Source organism: Taeniopygia guttata, chromosome 16 (genome assembly GCF_048771995.1).
Source record: "Taeniopygia guttata chromosome 16, bTaeGut7.mat, whole genome shotgun sequence".
Taxonomy (NCBI): Eukaryota; Metazoa; Chordata; class Aves; order Passeriformes; family Estrildidae; genus Taeniopygia; species Taeniopygia guttata.
The window spans coordinates 1169711-1186628 of NC_133041.1; the positions used below are offsets into that span (position 1 = coordinate 1169711).

At 46.8% G+C, this 16918-nt stretch overlaps 1 long non-coding RNA gene across 1 annotated transcript; it reads left to right on the plus strand.

Moving 5' to 3' along the window:
• Positions 1-7476: 7476 nt before the first annotated feature.
• Positions 7477-9025, plus strand: LOC140685190 (uncharacterized). The gene is made up of 4 exons (XR_012058471.1): positions 7477-7685; positions 7967-8126; positions 8313-8424; positions 8858-9025. It is a non-coding gene; the product is annotated as an uncharacterized lncRNA (long non-coding RNA).
• The last annotated feature ends 7893 nt before the right edge of the window (positions 9026-16918 follow it).

The following is a 16918-nucleotide window of genomic DNA, read 5'->3' on the forward strand; positions in this document are numbered from 1 at the left end:
AGACTGGAATGGGCTGGGAGCTCACTGGGGGAAAATAGGGAGCAGTTGGGGAGTAATAGGCAGGTGGGGGAGAGAACTGGTCAGAGAAGGGCTGAGCTACAGCTTGAGCAAGCTGCAAAATGTCATTTGGGGTCATCCCAGATTGATTTAATTTCAAAAGTTATTGAACAAGTTTATTTTTTGGGTGGTGCCATGTTTTCCCTTGGAGGTTTACACTCTGCAAACTTGAACTGTGTTGCTGAAATGCTCAGGCAAGTCTGTGCTGCAGGTCACCCCATTTCTCCTTTTGCTGATTGCGGCCCAGTGCTGAGCCCAGCAGGGCCCTGGCAGGGCCCAGAGCAGCCTCAGCACCTGCAGAGCCCGGCTGCAAGGAGAGAAACCAGAAACCACCCGTCAGCTGAAGGCTGCTGTCCCCTTGTCCCAGCTGCCCACAGAGCCCAGGCCATGCTGGCTGTGCCCAGAGCTGTGCCCAGAGCTGCCCATCACTGCTGCCTTTGGGAGCAGAGCAGGAGGGCAGGACATTCCCAGCCTGCAGCCAGTCACGGCACATCCAGCCCTCAGCAGCTGCCCAGAGCAAGAGACTCCTTGTGCTTGTTGCCATCTCCCCAAAGCTCTGATCCCACCATGCCAAGCAGACGGGCACGCACCTCACGCCATCCACCGCTGGGAGAAAAGCTGGTCCCAAACAATGTCCTCAGCCTTCTCCAAGGGCACGGCCCATCCACGCTGCAGCTGCTCCCAAGCACTTCCTGATCCGGACTGGACCTTACATAGAACGCTTCCTCTAGAAAAACAAACAACAAACTGTTGAAAAGCGATTAGAGGCAAGGGGAAACAAGAAAAAAACTCTTTATCTCTGTCAAGGCTCTGAGGAAGGCCCAACCCCTACATGCTAGGGAAAATCCCACCCAAAGGGGATGAAATGTAAACTTTAAGGCATTTAGAGTATTTGAGGAGCTAAGAGAAATAAGCCTTACTAGAGGTAATTAAAATAAGGATAATAAATGAGTAGGCCTTGATGAAGTTAGGTAAAGCCAGGGAATCTCAGAAACACGGAAAGCTGGACAAGACAAACGCAGGTTCAAACCAATGTGGTTCATCAAGCGTTCTCCTTTTATTCAAGATAAGATGGTAGTTTATATAAGCTTCCACATAGTTTACAAAAACAAAGACACTCTGATTGGCAAACCAATATTGTTTACCTTTTCCTTAAAACGGCCTACACCTTACACCATAAAACCTATACTAATTCACACCTAAACAACCCAGTGGTCCCCACAACACCTTAAGACTATTTTTTATCTGCGCCACAAGCTCTGAATTTCTAACTGCGTCAGAGGCTTGAAGGCCTCAAGGCCCAAATCTGAGGCCTAGACTGGAGTAGCTCAAATTTCATAACTCATGCCCTCTTTCTCTCAAAAATGCTGCAACAATTCCCTCTTTTTCTTTTGAGCTACTCAGGCTGGAGTGAAGGCGCAATGAACTAATTTTTGCACAAACTGTAAAAAACACGGTATAACAATTAAAATAACTATAAAGATAAAAAAAAGTACAATACCAAAACAAATTAAGTCTTTGACCCAGCTAGAAAAACCTGTAGAATTGAGCCAGTTATCAAATGAAGTGTCCATTTGAAGAACACTGCGTTTGGCTCGTTGAGTCTTCTGAGGCAATTCGAGAACCTGATGTATGGTGGGAACAAAAAGCATCAACCTACCGATATAACATGGGCCTCCCCTAGCATTTTGAGGGACTGCTGACCAGGCTCGGGTCCAAGTTTTGAACTCTGCAATGGGACCCAACGAGACTCCAATTAAACAAGTATAAAAAGGGGTTAGAACAACAGGCAGAATTAATCTTGCCTAGTTTGTTTGGCCCAAGTGATCCACATATTTTCTCTCTTGTCAATGTCAAGGATTCCAGATACTTCAACAACCAAAACACTGCTTAATAAAAACATTGAGGTCCACCACATATTTCTCAGGTTTTTGAATGCCCTGTTTAACATGAAAGAAACAATCTTAATTCTAAACATAAACTATAACTTCTAATAAACTAACTTCTGATAAAACTAACTTCACACTTATAATATTTCAACTTATTTTTCTGTACTCTACAAAATTAATTTTCATCAGAACTGGATTCATCAGGGATGTTCCAGGCAAACTGTTGTTGTTCACGTTGTTATCACTGCGGGTTGATATCTTTTTCATCAATTTTTAAAATTCTGTTTCTGCCTTTTCGTATCAATGCAGCAAGAGCATCTGTCCTGTCCATCACACAACTTCTTGGTTGGATGGGTAAAAACACTCACTCAAGTAGAATTTCTGTTGATCCACGTTGGGACCTCCCTCTTTTTCTTTTGCCATTGAAAGACAATGGCAAGATGAACAGAAAAATCACAGGCATTACTAAAACTTATTAAAACTTAGCAAAAAAAAAATTCTATAACATCATTAAAAACACACTTATAAAAAAAAAAAACTCAAAGCCCACGATCTTCTGTGGGTGAAACACAAATCTTTGCACAATCCACTTTTGCTGTGCATCCTCTGATCCACTTGTGGAGAGATCAGTGCCCTCTTGCAATTGATAAGTTCCACATTCTTCACTGAAATCCATCCAGATTCTGCACCTGTTAAAACACAAACAAACCCAACACCCCCACTGGGACTGGAGGGTCCTCTCTCAATTCTGTTCCCTAAAACTTGCATGAAGAAATGGAAATATCAACATCTTTGTTATAAACATGAAAAAACATTAAGAACAAAACAATGCACATAGTAAAGAAACTAACAACAAATAAAAATCAATCAAATAATACACAATCAATATTACATATAAAATCACAGTTACCAAGTGCTACACTATCAAATTGTCATCCCAGAGTCTGCAGCAGCTGAAAAACCTTAAAACAACAGAGATTTGGATAAAACATGTCCGGATCATGTCTCTCCAAACTCCCTTTGAGGCTCAGCTGTCCTGTATGGTCAAATTGTCAAGCCAAAAGGACTTGAATACTTTTTTGATGCAGAAAACATCTGGATCAATCACACCATCCACGTAGAGCCAGAGCCTGGCCAGAGCTCGAACTCTAATTGGAGGATATGTTTAAAACAAAAGTCTTAAAAATAACAGTTATAAGTGAAAAACCTTAATATTAACAATTTATCAAAACATCAAATAATTGAACCTGTCTAAAATTTCCTTCAAGACAAAAATTTTCTAAATACAACAAACCTTTTCTTCAAAAATCTGAAAATTTGAAGTCTGGAATCTTGAACCAGAACTTGGACTATAAACTTTTAAAAGAAGATGAACTGCAGCTGCATAAAAGATTGGATAAAGAAAACACATGAGTAGTTAAAAATCAAACACACAGGATCCTGAAAAATACATCTTGCAATCAATCACCTAGAAAGACAATAAAACATATGAAAACTGACTGTAAATATTAAAACAACACCTCAATACCTTAACATCTTAATAATAATTCTTATCACAAAAATCAGACAACTTACATTATATGATCAGCTTATCAACAAGAAATGTTTAAAATAGTTTAAAACAATCTTTTCAAAGCATTCATATAACATTAGTAACAATCACTACTTATCATTACCTATAAAAACTTGACAATTATCATTTATCTTTTTATCTATAAAAACTCAAAAACAGAAATTGTGAACTCAATGCCAACATTCCATCTGACTGACTTTTCTCAAATCTTTGTTTTCAAAGACATTTTTGGCAATTAAATCATTATTAACATTTCTATCTTTTTTTTTTTTTACAGTAATTTTCATCCACATTGTATTTGAAATAACTTTGATTTGCATAATGTCCATCCCTCTTGGCATCATGGAAAACACTCAGTACTGCTATACTTTTTCATTACGTCTTCTGTCTCCTTGTATTGTTGCTTGATAAAGCAGCTGCAATGATGTGTCCTTGTTGTTGAATTGCGTCCTGGATGGTTGCGGTGAATGCCGCAGCTTGGTTGCTCTGTTCTGCGCGTGTGGCTCTGACAAGCATCTCGTCGACTGGACAACCCTGAGGAAGGGTGGCTAGGATGGTTCTGGTGGGTGGGTTAGCATTCTCAAAAGCAAGGGATCGGAATAAATGTTCCTGAACGTCTGGTGGCACGTCAGGTGCATCCTTTAAAGCAGCTGACAGCCTATCAATAAATTGTCCAAATGGTTCAGTGGCTCCTTGCTTTATGGTGGCATAGGATGCTGACTTTTTCTTGTCCGGTACCAAAAGAAAAGCTTGATGAGCCAATTGCTGTGACAATTGGTGTATTTCAATAGGAAAGGTAAGTTGCACCTGATTGGTTGCATATGGTCCCTGCCCAGTCAGCATATCTGGCTGGACTCCAAAAAAGGGGTCTCCCGCATCTGTATGTTTGTTGGCCTCCTCAACTGCCAACCGTTTCCATTCCCTTTCAAACATGAGAAATTGGGAAGGTGTCAGGAGCAGGGATGCAATGTTAGACGAATCACTAGGACAAAGCACATCTGCTGTGAATATATACTGAATGATGTTCCTGGCTGCTTCTGATCTGATCCCATAAGCGGTGACTGTCTGCTTAGCTGACTGTAGGATTTTCCAGTCATGGGGCTCCCAGATGGCATTCCCATTAGACACTATAACAGGACAAGCCAGGGAGCTGGCAGCTTTCCAGTCACCGTCTAAAAGAGCATCCTTCACAACTGACGCCCATCGGGACTGCAAGGGATTTTTTAAAACTGCTGGCGATGCCAATTGCTGGCCAGTGGAAGGTTCCACTGCTTGAGCCTGACGACTCGAAAGGGTGGCAAGGCGGGCTATTTTTTCCTGTAACGTATTTGGTCTTTGTATCTTGTTCTGTGATCGCGTGTCCCTGCTGCAATTGACAACCGGAAAGTCTGGCTCTGAGTCGTCAGAATCTGAACTCGGTGGGAGTGGGCAGTGCCGCGCCACGGTGGTGGGGTGGGAACTGGCATTTTCGGGGCTCTGCTCTGGTGTTGTTTGGGTGGCTACTTCTGCCACTCCGCTAGCATTGGGGTGTCCAGCCCCTCCAAACCGCGCCAGGCTGCTGGCCGCCGCCGCCGGTGGGTATCGGCGAGCCGCTCCTCTGCGTTTGCACGCACCGGTGGCAGCCGCCGCCGCTGCCGCTGCGGGGGGGCGCGGGGCCAGCGCCGCCTCGCTCCCGTCTCCGCCCTGGTCTCTGCCTTGATCTCCGCCCCCGAGTTCTTCCTCCTGACTCAGCCCTGTTTCGTCACCAACTCCGCCTGCCTCCTCAGGTGTCTCCCCGCCTCCCGAGGGACCCGGGAGGGTCACTTCCTGGTCTGCCGCATTTCGCGAAGCCACCGAGGTGTTAACATCCGCTGCTCGTGAGCAGACTTCCGCTTCGGGCGCGGCCGCATCCCCGCTCCGTCTCGCGGCGGCCAGCCCCGCGCCGCCCGGCTCTGCGTTTCCCTCCAAACGAGCGACAACATCCCTGACAGAGGGGCTGACTGGGGCTTTCTGCCCGCGCACTGGCCGCATATTACAAACATTAAAGAATTTTTCAACCCGCGATGGCTTTCGCGTTTCTATTTGTTCTGCTGTGGACTGCTCAAATACTCGAATGGCAGCTTCCGCTGCCTCTTTCTCCGTGGCCATGCTTTGTAAGGTATGTGAAACTTTCTTCCAAACACCTCCAAGCTCTAATAGTGTTTTCTTGTCCTTTTTGCCCTCTATCACTGCATCCCAAAGCAGCTGCCCTAGCTCTCGCCATTCGGTTTCACTAAAAAGCAGGGAAGGTTTTTGCAGCTTGCCTTTGCTTTTTGCCCAAAGGACCAATTGTTCTAAATCGGCTTCTTTAACTTTTTCAGCTCTCTTTGAGAGAATATGAAAGAGCAGCCGCACTGAAGCCTGTAAATCTCCATCCATGGTGAACTTTCACCCTCTCTTTCTGCACGCGGCTTACCTCACCTCCGCGGGCTGCTCCGCTCTCGCTTTTCTTCGGCAAGGCAGCACCCCGCTCCAGCTCCCCGGCCTCGGCCACGTCCACCCCCGCCGTTCGGGTCCTTTGTGAACGCCGAGGTCTTCCCACTGCTCCAACGGACTCTCGGAAGCAAACAACAATGCGAAGAGTCTTTTTCCTCCCGTTGGGAAACAGCCCAATTTGGAGTTTGGAGACTTCTGCTCCGTTCCACCTGATCCCCGTTCACAAAAAGTGAATTTGGGATCCCGGTCCCGTCACCATGAGGCGATTTGGACCTGAATTTCTGTCGCGTGACTCAAACCTGACTGCCCGTTACTCTAAAAGTAATTTGGCAGCCTTTTCGGAGCCTCCTGAGTCCCTGGTCCGGGCGCCACTTAAAGCCAGGGAATCTCAGAAAAACGGGAAACTGGACAAGACAAACACACATCCAATCAATATGATTAATGCAACGTTTTCCGTTTATTCAAGATAAGGCGGTAGTTTATATAAGCTTCTACATAGTTTACAAAAACAAAAACACTCTGATTGGCACACTAACATTGTTTACCTTTTCCTTAAAACGGCCTACACTTTACACCATAAAACCTATACTAATTCACACCCAGACAACCCAGTGGTCCCCACAACACCTTAAGACTATTTTCTATCTGCGCCACAAGCTCTGAATTTCTAACTGCGTCAGAGGCTTTGAAGGCCCCACCAGGCCTCAATCTGAGGCCTAGACTGGAGTAGCTCAACTTTCACAATTCATGTCCTCTTTCTCTCCAAAATGCTGCAACATATGGATGTTGATCTAGTATCAATATCCAACTATGACGGACAAAAACTCTCTAACAGTTTAAAGTTAGAAAGTGTATGTTTATTCGACGCCGGGCGGCGTGCGGGATAGCTCCCAAATACACACCGCACCTTCCAGGTGATTACAGAGTCTTTTTATCCATACAAGTATTGAATACACAAAATAGAAATACATATTCATCATTTTGGTACATCCCATTCCCCGCTTCGTAATCTAATCACTCCAAAAGCTATTAAGCATGTGTAGTTTGTCCCTTGAAATAGGCCGGTGGTCCCTTTCATGGGGAGGGGTCCCAAAATGAGGAAGTAAATGAAGTCTTCCTCATTCTGACCTTTCTACCTTTTCAATGCAAGTATGACAAATGAACTCTTGGTAGAACTCCCATTCCTTGTCTTCAATTGGTTTCAGAACAGAGGAGGCCCACAATTGTCTTATGTTCCTAAAAGCTATTTATCAGTTTCTATATTCTTCATTATAAACCCAGCTAACTAAACATTGTGCTGACAAGCAATTAATTATTAGTTAACTACTAACTCCTAACTTCATCAAGGCCTACTCATTTATTATTCTTATTTTAATTAAATCTAGTTAGGCTTATTTCTCTTAGCTCCTCAAAATCTCAAAATGCCTTAAAGTTTATGTTGCATCCCCTTTGGGTAGGATTTTCCCTAGCATGTAGGGGTTGGGCCTTCCTCAGACCCTTAACAGAGATAGAGTTTTTTTCTTGTTTCCCCTTGTCTCTAATCTCTTTTCAACAGTTTGTTGTTTGTTTTTCTAGAGGAAGTGTTCTATGTAAGGTCCAGTCTGGATCAGGAAGTGCTTGGGAGCAGCTGCAGTTCGGATGGGCCGTGCCCTTGGAGAAGGCTGAGGACATCGTTTGGGACCAGCTTTTCTTCCAGCGGAGGATGGCGTGAGGTGAGTCCTGTCTGCTGGGGATGGTGGGGTCAGAGCTTTGGGGAGATGGCAGCGAGCACAGGAGCGTCCTGCTCTGGGCAGCTGCTGAGGGCTGGATGTGCCGTGGCTGGCTGCAGGCTGGGAATGTCCTGCCCTCCTGCTCTGCTCCCAAAGGCAGCAGTGATGGGCAGCTCTGGGCACAGCTCTGGGCACAGCCAGCATGGCCTGAGCTCTGTGGGCAGCTGGGACAAAGGGACAGGACCCTTCAGCTGACGGGTGGTTTCTGGTTTCTCTCCTTGCAGCCGGGCTCTGCGGGTGCTGAGGCTGCTCTGGGCCCTGCCAGGGCTCTGCTGGGCTCTGCCCTGGGCACAGCTGGGCTGGCTCTGCCCTCACATTGCTCTGACAGCTTTGCATCAGACAAGCCTATTCCGAGCACAGTGCCTGAGCTTTCTGCTTTGGCAGGTGAGTGAGACTCCCCTGCAGGCCAGGAGATTGCAGCTGGGGACACACATCCAATTGGCAAGGACCCAAACTCTCCACTGTCCCAGCTGAACCCCTGAATCTCTGAAGGAACACCTGGATCTCCACTATTCATTCTTCATTTATTTTTGGCTGGAAGTGTGCAGTTGCACTTTCTTCCTCCTCTAGAAGTGCCATGAGTGGGCAAAGCTGGCAAGTGAGCCGTGTTCCTGAGGCAGTGCAGTCTGGAGCTGATGGATGGAGAATTGCCCTTCCCACTTCCAAACCAGAGCAAAAAGCCGTAAGTGGGATTTTTCATCTGTAAGAAACCCCTGACAGTTGCAGAGGGAATGTGCAGCTCATTCACAGAGTGAGAAGGAAGGTCATCTTCTAAATGATTTGGGGTTTGACAGAGTTGAGATTCCCAGTCCTGCGTGGAGCTGGAAGGGCCCCAATCAGTTTCCTATTGCTTTGACCACAATTTAAAATAACAATGTGTGAAACAAACCCCAAAAACTGTAAAAAAGGCGATTGAGGTCAGTAAGATGGATCCATGCCATCAGCACATTTACAATGTAAATAACTGAGTTCTCTTTTTAAAAAGATCATTTACCTCTTAATGCAAAGTTAAAGAAGTTGTTTCACTAGCATTTGGATTTTAGTTGTATCTTTTACAATTCATCCAATTGTTGCTTTTTTTTTTCTTTACCTTTTTTTTTTTTTTCTTTAAATAGAGGTCCTGGCCCTCTTCCAGCCAAAGGGGAAAGGGCCCCACCAAGCCTTGTTACCCACAGACAGCATGGTAAAGCTGAACACTAAAGGACCTTGGGGGCATTTTACTGTAATTAAAAAGGTGCCAGCTCCATGGACAACAGAATTATTGTTCCTAACTTGAATGAGATTGAGCAAAAAGAATGAAGAACGGTGTCACTAAAATACTACTGACGTCTGTAAGTTGTACCTTGATAGTCAGCCAGAGCCTTTGTTTGCCAAAACACCTCCAGAGTTTCACCAAAGGATGAGTCATCAAAAACGTTTTGAAAATTTAAAGACCAAGGTAGCCAAAGCACTCAGTGTCACTAATTGCTGGGTATGTTCTCAGCTGAAGTTGGGAGGAATGGGGTTCCCTTGGAGGGCCCACCCTGTGGGGTGGCCAGAACTCTGTCAATGGGCTCTGCCTCGTAACGGAGTCAATGAAGGGACAGTTAGAGAAACCTGTGCTGTGGGACACGGGAATACAATGATCTGTGTGACAGGATTCACTCCGATTTCCCGTCTGAAGAAACCAAACCCTGTTATAGTTATAGAGGCTACAGTGTGTCCATTGCCTATTGTTGACCCGTTGACAGGTTAGGCATTGTTGTGTTATTTGTTTAGCTAAGGTGTGCATCCCCATACAAGTGTATTTAATTGCAAATTGGTCTATTAATGCCTGGGTACCCCAATGTGTTTTTGTGTGAATTGCTTCCAGGATTTTTTGAGCCACTGACTTCGGGAGTACCTCACAGCCATCTGGTAATTCTTTTCTATTTCCCTTTTCTATGATCCCCATTTATCTTAGTTTTTCGTGCTCCTTTTTGGTGAACAGCCATATCTGGATTGGTCCGTGTAGTATACAATACTTCTTGTTGAGATTCTCGCAAGCACAATTTATTCCACACATAATGTGTGAAGAATTACACATAATGTGTGGAATACATTGAAAGAATTTCAGTGGAAATTCTTTCCAAGGGTCGTGACAAGGTTCTCTCTCTAAATCAGCTCCACAATTGGGGCAGTCTTCCCTAACCTTTTTGGTAATTACAGTTTCTTTTGACACTCTAAGAGCCTCATTCTTTGCCTCTTGATCAGCGACATTGTTCCCCCTTATGTGGTTACATATCCCCGGGGCTCTGGTGGCCTCTTACCTGAACTACAGGGATACCTTCAGGCAACCTTAAAGCTTGCAGTACTCTCCTAATTAGATCCTCATGAGTTAATCCCTTTCCCTGTGAATTAATCAAGCCCCTTTCTTCCCATATTTTTCCAAATGTATGTATTACCCCATAAGCATATTTTGAGTCTGTATAAATGGTTGCAACCTTTCCTTTTAACAGCTCTAAGGCCCGTAATACTGCATATAACTCACAAGCCTGTGCTGACCACCCTGGGCTAATGGCCCTGATTCTATTACCTTCAAGGTTTTTCCATCAATTACAGCATAACCTGAGTTTCTTTTTCCATCTATTACTCAAGACGACCCATCCACAAATAATTTCCTACCATCTTCTAGTTCTTCTTCCTCCAAACCAGGCCTTATCTTTGTGTGTTCTTCAATAACTTTTAGGCAATCATGTGTCAAGTTTTTGCTAGGTTCTCCGTACAGAAATCGAGCAGGGTTTTGGAGGGAAGTGGCTTCTAAGCTTAATTTTGGTGAAGAAATCAGGATTCCCTCATATTTTAGGAGCCTAGCATCTGTGATCCATTTCTCTGCTTTTTGCTGTAACACCCCTCGAAGGTTGTGGGGAGATAGTACATGCAATTCCCCTCCAAAAGTTATTTTTACTGTTTCCTCTACTAACTGTGCTGCCGCAACTATTGTTTGTAAACAAGTGGGCCAACCCCTAGATACTGGGTCTAGCAGTTTTGATAAATAAGCCACCGTTTTTTTACTCCCTGCCCAATCTTGAGCTAATACTCCGTATGCTGTACCATCCTTAATGTTTACAAAATATAAAAGGGCCTTTTTAAATCAGGAAGACTGAGAACCGGTGCATTTACTAATTCTGCCTTAAGGTCCTGTAGTTTTTTCTCATCTTCCTGAGTCCACCTAAGCAAGCCGTCTTTTGTTAGTGTCTCATATAGGAATTTTACTTTCCCGCTAAATCCTTCTATCCATTGTCTACAGTACCCAAACAATCCTAGCAGCTGTCTAACCTCCTGCTTCCTCCTTGGCTCTGGCATAGCCAAGGTTCCCTTAACCCTTTCCGGATCTAATTTCTTCATTCCTTTACTCAGTCTATGTCCGAGATACTTCACTTCTTTTTCCACAAATTGTAGTTTGGATTTTGACACTTTGAGTCCTTTCAGGCTTAGAAAATTGAGTAATCTTATACTCTCTTCCCTGACAACTTCCTCTTCTTTTCCAGCTATTAACAAGTCATCTACATACTGAATCAGGACAGCCCCTTCTCCCAATTGAAAATCTGTAAGCAGCTGCTCCAGTGCCTGCCTAAAGAAATCAGGGGACTCTGTGAACCCTTGTGGGAGTACCGTCCAACAGAGTTGTTGTTTCCTGTGGGTGTCTGGGTCTTCCCATTAAAAGGCAAAATAGTCCCTACAACTCTCTTTGAGGAGAAATGCCCAAAATGCTTCCTTTCAATCTATAACAGTATACCACTGATTTTCAGGGCCTAACTGACTTAATAAAGTATAAGGGTTAGCTACTACAGGGAATCTTTCTACAGTCCTTTTGTTAATTTCTCTTATATCACGTACCAAACGATATTTTCCATTGGGTTTTTTTACAGGAAGGATAGGAGTATTAAAAGGGGACATGCAGGGTTCTAATAACCCTTGTGCTTTTAATCTCTCAATTTCAGGTTTGACCCTTTTCCTTCCTTCATTTGGAATTGGGTATTGCTTAACTCTAACTGGGACTTCAGGATTCCTTAACATTACTTCAAAGGACTTTATGTCCAATTGGCCCACTGTTTCTGGGGTATACCATACTTCAGGATTAATTTTCTGTTTGTCCTCTACCCGAAGAGAACATTTAAATTTAATATGACAAAACGCTAAATTTAATATTTAGCATTTTGTCATTTATGTCGATTCCAATTCCTAACTCAATCATCAAATCTAGTCCCAGTAAGTTAAAGTCAGCCTCTGGAACTAATAGCAGTGACCCTATACCTATTTTGGAGCTGGTTTCAAAAATGACATCTTTAATTACAGGTACTTTAAAGGGTTCCCCTTTTGCCCCAACTACCTGTATTGTTTATCTTGATAATTTACACCCTGAGGGAAGGGTTTGAACCGTTGATCTCTCAGCTCCTGAGTCCACAAGGAACTCATATTCTTGCTGCTGGGGACCAATTCTCAGTTTTACCAGGGGCTCTGATCTTTCCTTGGCCCCCAGCAAATAGAGCCCCTGACCCCCTCAATCTTCCTTGAATTGCTTTTCATCTGCCAACCTTTTTCTGCATTCCCGCCGAAAATGCCCTCTCTTACCACAATAAAAGCAGCTTCCCTGTCCACCCTCCTTTTCTCTTCTCCCTCCTTCTACCCCCTGGCCGCTTGGCTTACTTCCCTGGAACCGATCAGGCGTTCCCTTCTGCCCTTCACGTACCACAGCCATCATTACTCTCGCTTGTTTCCTCTGTCCTTCCTCCTCTCTCCGGACATACCCTTTCTGAGCTTCCCCCAACAACTCATCCAGGCCTCTACCGTTCCAATCCTCAATCTTTTCCAACTTTCTCCTAATGTCAAGCCAGGCTCTGGCCACCAATTGAGTCTTTAACAACATCTGTCCTTCTGGAGTGTTGGGATTTACTCCAGAGTACAGCTGAAAAGATCTCCAGAGCCGTCCTAACCATTTCGTGTGGTTCTCATCTTTCTTTTGACTCTCACAAAAAGCTTTATTTACATTCTGCCCCTTAGGGACTGATTCTCTGATCCCTTGGATAAGAATTGTTCTTAAGTCTGACATATGTGTCCTATGCCGGGGATCCTGCTTATCCCAACTAGGACACAGCAAAGGCCACTTAGTATCTGCTTGGGGTCCTGCCTGATGATCTCTATCTCAAATCCTCATACCGGCCGTCCTGATCATCCCTCGCTCCTCAGATGTGAATAGGATCCCCAGTATTGACTGCATTTCGTCCCACGTATACACACTGGGCCCCAGGAACTGATCTACCCGCTCTGCAACTCCAAGGGGGTCTTCCAATAGGTGTCCCATCTCTTTCTTGAACTCCCTCACATCTCACGAGTTGAGAGGTACCTCCACATAACCTATTGCCGGAATTTGGGCTGGTTGTCCCTGCCGACCAGCATTGGGGTTAGGGATCATTCCAAAAACTACTTCCCTTAATGGATATAGAGCTTGGCCTTCCCTTTCTCTTTCCCCCGTAGTTTGGCTATGAGTAACACGGCGATTTTCCTCCAGAATCAGCTCCAGGATTTCTACCTCTTGTTTACCAAAATCTCCCCCTTGATGTAAATCAGGGTAGATTACGGGTGGTGCTGATGGGGGTGGAGGAGGAGGTGGTATGTATGGTAAAGGGGTTGCAGTTGGAATTTCCTCAGGATTTTTACTTTTCTTTTTCCCTCCTTGGGTGCTTAAGGCAAAAAATTTTCTTCTTGTTTCCCCCAGTATCCAGAGTGGCAACTTGCTCTCTTCCATATCAAAAGGTTCTTTAGAGTTTACATAAATGTTTAATGCCTGGCAAATGCAGTCCTCGAAGCTTCCAAACACTGGCCAAAATAAATTATCACCATGGATTTTTTTTCCCTCCCCATACTTCCATACAGTAATGTATCATTTTTGCCCTATCCTTCCCTTTTCTTGAAGGATATTCATCCCAAGATTTTATCACTAGACCTAACAGACTGTCACGGGGTATCTGGGGAAGCTTCAGCGGGGTCCTCCTCCCCATGGAAGCAGAGGGCTTGCTTTTCCTCTGTCCCATCTTCCAGGACACCTTCACGCACACACACACTCGCGGCCCCCTGTTCGCAGCCCAGCCCCTCTCGGGGTCTGGAAACCGCGCTACTTAGAGGTCCGCACTTGCCTCGTCCTAAAAGGATGTCTCATGTGTTATGTCCTGGGATCCCAACCCCAGCCGAGCGGATCCCCACTTTTATACTCACGCTGTCCTGCGTTTTCGCCCGGGCTTCGTGCACAAAGTTTCCCTGCATCCCTTTTGCTTAATGCCAAATTTAGGTTGGTCAGTAAGGGTCCGGGAAGGAAAAGCCTGCACCAGGGCCGCTGAAAGGCAGCGGGGCGCCTCCCTGATTAGGAATTCCCACCCGGTCGCCCTTATCTGAGTCACGGCACCAAACTTGTTATGGACAAATTCAACTGGGGAGGCCAATTAGAGATAAATCAATTAACAAGAATTTATTAAGCAAGCGGTAGCAAGCAAAAGACAGTGTTGGGCGGCCGGGGAGTCTCCGCTCTACCACAGCACTCCCTCCCCCTTTGCCCTTTTTGTTTTTATAGTCCCTTTTTTATTTTTTTTTCCCCCAGGTGGCATATTTTCTCTCAATGCACTCTGCACCGGTGCAATTGGTTGCTAGGGGGTCTTTTTTCTGCCCTTGCTGGTCGTAGGGAGGAAGGATCCTCATTTTCCTTGCAGATTGTCCTTGGCCTAAAAGTTAACTTGTATATAATTAGTTACACAGTCTTCTATGCTGGTTGCATCTGCACAATTCTTAAGCAGGATACTTGCTGTTCCCTCGGCCCCCACCTCCTTCTCCTCCCACATCTTCAAATTCCCTACTCAGTTTGAATTCTTATCTCCTTCAATGCTCATTTTGATGAACAAAGACCTTTATATTTATTACAATGGTTGTGCCTTCCCAGGGTTTCTGCTGCCCTCTTCCAGCACCAGTGGCTTCTTTTCCAGCGCCGAGTCCGCACACAAGCCCCAGGTGCTGGCGAGAGATCAGCGGTCACACCGTGTGCCACTGGGGCAGCCCCCGCATGCCCAGGGGTGCTGGGGCCAGGCTCTGCGAGCAGCAGCATCCCCCTGATGAACTCTCTCTGTGTTCCACAGGAACCCTGTCCTACAGCCCACCAGAGTGGATCCACCACCAACACTACCACGGCAAGGCAGCGACGATCTGGTCCCTGGGCCTCCTGCTGCACCACCTGGTCATGGGGAAGCACCCGTTCAGGAGGGGCCAGGAGATCATCTGGGGGCAGATCTTGTTCCGATGGCTCTCTCAAAGTGGATCCTCATCTCTGGCCACAGGGGCAATACCAGTGCTGGGAGACAGCAGCAGCTCGTGAGCATCCCGCTCTGGCAGCTGCTGAGGAGGTGGCACATGTCCTGCTCTCCTGCTCTCCTCCAAAACAGGGAATTGATGGGAAAGTTTAGGCCCAGCTCTGGGCACACCCAGCATGGCCTGGACATGGGAACAGGGGACAACTTCTCCAACTGACAGGTGATTTCTGGTTTCTCTCCCCAGAGTGCCAGGATGTCATTAAGAGGTGTTTGTCCATGCAGCCCTTGGACAGGCCATCCTTAGAAGAGCTTTTCCATGATCCTTGGGTGCAGGGTGTTCCTCTGCCCTAGAAGATGGGAGAGATCCATGTGCACAATTGGATCTAGGGGCCTGGCAGGTAAGAGCTCCACACATCGCTTGGCAAGCAGTGGCAAAGCCAACCAGACAGGTTTTGTCCTGCCTGTAGCTCTGAGTAGGGGACAGCAGAAGGGAACACGCAGCTCTAGGACTGGAGCTGAGCTGGAGACCTGGTGTGGCAAGCACTGGGGGCCACCATTCCCCTGGTTTTGCTTGCCACGGTTCATGGATATCTGGGGCCCTTGGGAGGACCCTGACAGCCTGGTCTGGCCCCAGGGAAGGAGAAGGAGCCCCTGGAGAAGCTGCACCAGGTGGGGCTGCTGCTGCTGGGGGCAGCGAGGACGACGTCAAGGATGACAACCTCTTGTTCCACCTGGTCTCTGGCAGGCTGACGATGATGGACTTTGATTCTGACACCTTCTCCAAAGTCAGGCTCCACAGGGAATTTGCAGATGAGTCCACACACAGGGGGATGATCCCAGATTTGGGCATTGCACAGCCTGGCCGGGAACCAAAGATTCCCCTTTGCTGGGGCAGATGCAGCTGATCCTTCAGTCGGCTGCCAGGCTGCTTTTGGCAGGGCTGGGGGCAAGGGCTGGGGTGGGTATGAAATGGGAGTGGGCTCCTGGCCCTGCCAACAGCCCCCAGCACCCACCGTGCCCCGGGCTGGGGCTGGGGCAGCCAGCCCAACACAAACAAACCCCCATGGTGGGAGCAGAGGTGGGACTCCAGACCCTGTGCAGGGGCTGCTTTGCTTTGCAGGCAAGGAAGGGCTTGGGCTGCTCCTCTGCCCTTGTTTGCTTTGGGAACACCATGGGAGCAGTGCAGAGAGAAGGGAGAAAGCCTGGGATTCCCTCACCCATGGTGGGTTTTTCCCTGGCATGCACGGGTTGGGCCTTCCTCAAATCCCTGACAGAGATAAGATTTTTAACCTTTTTCCTTGTTCCCCTTTTTGTCTGTAATCTATTTTCAGTAATTCAATGTTTATTTTTCTAGAGGAAGTGTTCCAGGTGAGGTCCAGTCTGGATCAGGAAGTGCTTGGGAGCAGCTGCGGCGTGGATGGGCCGTGCCCTTGGAGAAGGCTGAGGACATCGTTTGGGACCAGCTTTTCTCCCAGCGGTGGATGGCGTGAGGTGAGTCCTGTCTGCTGGGGATGGTGGGGTCAGAGCTTTGGGGAGATGGCAGCGAGCACAGGAGCGTCCTGCTCTGGGCAGCTGCTGAGGGCTGGATGTGCCGTGGCTGGCTGCAGGCTGGGAATGTCCTGCCCTGCTGCTCTGCTCCCAAAGGCAGCAGTGATGGGCAGCTCTGGGCACAGCTCTGGGCACAGCCAGCATGGCCTGGGCTCTGTGGGCAGCTGGGACAAGGGGACAGCAGCCTTCAGCTGACGGGTGGTTTCTGGTTTCTCTCCTTGCAGCCGGGCTCTGCGGGTGCTGAGGCTGCTCTGGGCCCTGCCAGGGCTCTGCTGGAGCTCAGCACCGGGCCACAATCAGCAAAAGGAGAAATGG